Below are 5,057 nucleotides of genomic sequence, written 5' to 3' on the forward strand. Positions count from 1 at the left end.
ATAGTCTCGTGAGGGTTTTCAGGTGATATACCCACAAAATCAATCAATAGCATGTTCAAGAATGATAGTATTATTCAGAGAGAGAAATTCCTTACCCACTTAGTGCTTACTCCAATAGACAGTCTCCATTGCTAACTACATTGCTGCAAATACTCATAAATTATGATGGGAGATAGTAAAAATTGACAAAATTCTTAATCAAGGCTTATGTGTGTACTTAGTCAATCTCCTATACTCTCTTATCCAAGAAACGGAATCCCAAGTTTACTATAGGTAGATAATCTCGACTTTCAATCCTCACCGGTCATACTCTCAGAAAAGAATCTCTCAGAAGATGGTCTACTATTTTACCTCATGTATGTGGGAAAAAGAATAATGCATACGAACATCCCACATACTACCTTGAAAAACAGACTTCTGAATAAAAGTAGTCTCATGGAAAGATTGTCAATCACATATGAAGTGTCGGGTCCTTCACTTTAGCATCCTCTCACATATTCTAGACTTTGTACCATACTGTAGTGATAAGTCATGGGTTGTAAATTGGCTTGGGTATTGGTTTATGAAGGAAAGGTAAAAAGGATTCTAAGGTTGTTTCTGAAAAACACTAAGGGTTTTGCTTCATTCTTTGGAAGATTTCTTCAAATTATGTATTGCAGAGAAAATTCTTACTTTGTCTTAGCTTTTCCATCCATTCTATTCAACATTTTTTATTTTTTTATTTATTTTTTATTTATTTTTAACTCAGTGGTATATCCTTGATTAGTACTGGATATGCTTGTTTTCCACTAGCTTCTTTTACTTAGAACAGAATGATGGTATTCATTATATCTCTCTGGTATTTCCTTGTAATCTTCCTTTTGTGCTATTTCTTCCTCTTTGTGCCCCTCGTATTCTCAGAAACATATGAGTATGGCTGATAAAGATTTTGGCTATACTCCTTGTCTAGAGTTGGGTGACGGGTAAAGGGTTTTATGAAAGAAAATGGCTTATTGTAAGGCTCAAAAGGGTTTAACATGATGGTCCTACTAGGTGGGATAAAGGCTGAATGGGTTCACTACTTGACTTATCAGTATGATACTCTGTTTTGAATAGACTACAAGACCTAATGGCTATCTCCCCAATTGATGTCACTTCGTGATTAACCAAATCAATAAATAATGAGACTATATTACAATGACATAAAGAACTGAAAGATGTTGAGTCACTAAGACTCGGATTTTTCGTAAGAACTCTCCAAAGAATAGGTATAAAGCTCAAGTTTCACGGGTTAAGTCAAAAAAATTCTACTTCCAGTTTACTAGGGGTTTAAATCTCTCTTCTAGCAAAAGTACACAAAACTGACCAAGTATTATGGTGGTGCCTTGATAAAGAATTCTATCAACAAGAACTATGTCCGAGCATAATAAATAGTCTAAGCGCTAATGAAATCAATAATATTAACTATCTATCAAACTCAACACTAAGCAGTATAGAATATATATCCCGGACTCATCATTAAAATTCATTTTTCTCATGCTATTGATATAGAAACAAAAATATTTTTGTTTTGAAAACTAATTTTCAAATTCATTTCTCAAGTACACCCTCCCCCTACTTATGCATGCATTGACCTCAATGTATAAAGAAGTAAATGAAATGGATGAGAAAAAGGTAGGATATTACCATTGATGCCGAATATCAGAATTAGTTCAAGAAACAAATTTTTAGGTCTTTTTACGTCAGATCCCCAAGACGAAATGTGAGTCTTTTAAAGTCAGATCCTCAAAACTTTTGAGTCCTTTATAGTCAGATCATCAAAACTTTTGAGTCCTTTATAGTCAGATCCTCAAGACTAGCATTCCCACCCACTAGGTTCCACTTTGTAGGAATTCTCCTGATCTCTCTCAGCATGTGATTGACAAAAGTATACCTTTTACCAACAATTTTCTCTTAATGGCTATAACCCAGGACAAGTTTCAGAATGGTAATTCTTACAGCAACCTAGCTTACTTCCTATAGACATTTTCTCTTGATCTACTAGAATTCCTTCCTTTGAAACTTGGTAACCCAACACTATCCCTTCCTTTACCATGAAGTGGCACTTTTCCTAGTTCAGAACTAAGTTGGTATCGTAACAACGTTTAAGGACTAAGGAGAGAAAGTGCAGACAATCCTCAAAAGGACATGTGAATATGGTCTTCTCTTGGTCCTCAGGGTGAATATGGATATGAAAATATCTTGAGTAACCATCAAGAAAGCAGTAGTAAGCTTGTCCAGCTAATCTTTCTAACATCTGATCGATGAAAGGCAATGGAAAATGATCTTTCCTCGATGCGCTATTCAACTTCCTGTAATCTATGCAAACTCTCCATCCAGTCTGAATCCTGGTTAGAATCAACTCATTGTCTCGTTCTTGATTACTGTGGTTCCGGACTTTTTCGGCACAACTTGAACTGGACTAACCCATTGACTATCAGAAATAGGGTAGATAATGTTGGCATCAAGGAGTTTGACGCCCTCTTCTCGACCTACTTCCTTCATCTTCGGATTAAGCCTCCTCTGTGGTTGCTTAGAATTTTTGGAATCCTCTTCCAAATGAATCCTATGTTGAACTATCATAGGGTTGATCCCCTTGATATCATCAATTGTCCAACCTATGGCTAACTTGTATTCCTTTAAAAGTGCTACTAACCTGGATTCCTGCTCCTCAGTCAAATCTGATGCAATGACTATTAGGTAGGTTCCCAACTCTCCCAAGAAAACATACTTGAGTGTAGACGGTAAAGGCTTCAATTCTAGCTTAGGCGGCTCCTTCTTAAGCTCTTTAGATGGTCCATCAGGCATAGGCGATTCAAACTGTTCTCTGAACTTGCTGTCATCCATGACAGGTGATGAATCCAAAATCACATTGATTGCCTCGACATTAAGTTCCTCACAGTCTAAGTCTGTCAGAGCTTTCAACAACTCGTTAGTAGGATATGAATGAGTAAGATAATCATGTGCTAACACTTCAATCATGCATACCTCGTTCATAGCACACCTCCTCCTGGTTTGCTATAACATATGGAAAACATTGGTTTCGACTTTCATATTACCAAAGGATAACATCATATTACCATTTTGACAGTTGATGAGTGCATTTGCAGTGGCCAAGAATGGTCAGCCTAGAATGATTGGTATCTGCCTACCAGATGTAGGTGTTGTGTTGAGTACTATGAAATCAACCGGATAATAGAAATCTTTGATCTTGGTTATGACGTCTTCAATGATTCCTTTAGGTATCTTTACTGATATATCTGCGAAATGTAAAGTAACATCAGTCGGTTTTAGATCCTTCAAGCTTAATTTCTCGTAGACGAAATATGGTAGAATATTCACACTAGCACCCAAATCTATTAAAGCTTGCTCCTCCAAAGAATCTCCAATTCTGCATGTAACAGTTGGACTTCCAGGATCTTTCAGTTTCACAACCGCTTGATTCTGTAGGTACGATGATCATATTTGAGTGAGAAAAGCTTCTTTCGGATTGTTGGTCTTCTTCTTTACTAGATCTTTCAGGAACTTGGCATACGAGGGGACTTGCTTGATGGCGGTCAGAAATGGGATATTAATATGCAAATTCTGAAATACATCGCAAATCTCCTTGTATTGGTCATCTTTTCTGGTATTCACTAGTTTCGAAGGAAACGGTGCTGGCGGATTCTTCAATATCGGTTCTCTTCTTTCATAAGCTTCCTTAGGTTGGCTTAATTTGTTATAAATAGTGGAGGGTGACAGTGGAGTCACTCGTGATGACTTCTTCTTACTTACTTCCACGAGTTCCTTTCAAACTTTTGCAAATTCTTCCGGTGGACATAACACTATATATATCATGGAATGTTAGAACTGGGTGGGATGGTGGGGACATAAGTTTCCTTAGGTTCTGCAGAATCTTTTCCTGGTTCATAGACAATCTTGTTATAAACTTTCTTGCCTGACCTCAGAGTGGTGACAATATTAACTTGTTCATGAGTAATCTCCAGGTTATCCACCTATAGGAAATGGTATAACAAGGCTTGGTTGGCTGAGATTTAGCTTGGAAATGGTTTGGTTTTGGACGATTCATAGAGAATTGATCAAACTTCTTGTTCATAGTTTCAAGTCCTGTTGATAGGCTTGCCATAATTGATATCATCGCTTGATTTGGGTCTTCTTGAATTTGGTTGCCAAATTGCTTCGGCACCCCTTCCACTCTAGCTAAATTCTCGAGAAAGTTGTAGGCTTCCTCTCCTTCCAATGATGTAAACTTACCTTGATGCATTGACTGTATCATCTGCTTGTTCATAGTAGAAAGTCCTCGAAAGAAAAAATGAGCCAGTGTGCTCTTATCATAACCATGATGTGGACATGAGATTAGTAGATTACTAAATTTCTCCTAGCTTTGATGATATTCTTCAATCACCTTCCCTTTGAAATTGGTGATGGCTTGCTGCATGGCATCTGTCTTCTAGGGTAGGTAGAACTTGTTCATAAACTTTGTTCTCAACTTCTCCTAGTTGTTGATTGAATTGATCGGCTGTGCAGTTAACCATTCGGATGCTTTACCTTCGAGTGAGAGTGGAAAAAGAATTAACTTGATACTCTCATCCCTGATATTCTGGTTCTTGAAAGTTCTGAGGATTGATAGAAATTTGTTCATGTGAACATAAGGCTAAACATTGTCTGAACCATTGAACTTTGGAAGCATAGAGATTGCTGATGTTCTAAGTTCAAACTGGTTAGGTTCTGTCTCTGGAAAAACAATACTGCTTGGTGGGTCTCCAATGATTGGTGAATAGAAATCACTTAGCTTCTTCCTCTGTTGTGCTTACATGGGAGGGATAGCTTCAGGATTATTGGTGTCCAAAACACCTCCATCATTGGGTGCGGCCATTGTATCAATCTTGTCTAGTATTCTTGTGAGTCGGTTGTTAAACCTTGTCCACTGTTGTGTTCTTACCGGACGATGATATGGACGACGGGGCATACACTAGAAAATGGTAAAAAAAAAAACTATCCTACTATACTTGAATGCAATTAATTAATATGCAACTATT

The sequence above is a fragment of the Coptis chinensis genome, chromosome 7 (assembly GCF_015680905.1).
Source record: "Coptis chinensis isolate HL-2020 chromosome 7, ASM1568090v1, whole genome shotgun sequence".
NCBI lineage: Eukaryota > Viridiplantae > Streptophyta > Magnoliopsida > Ranunculales > Ranunculaceae > Coptis > Coptis chinensis.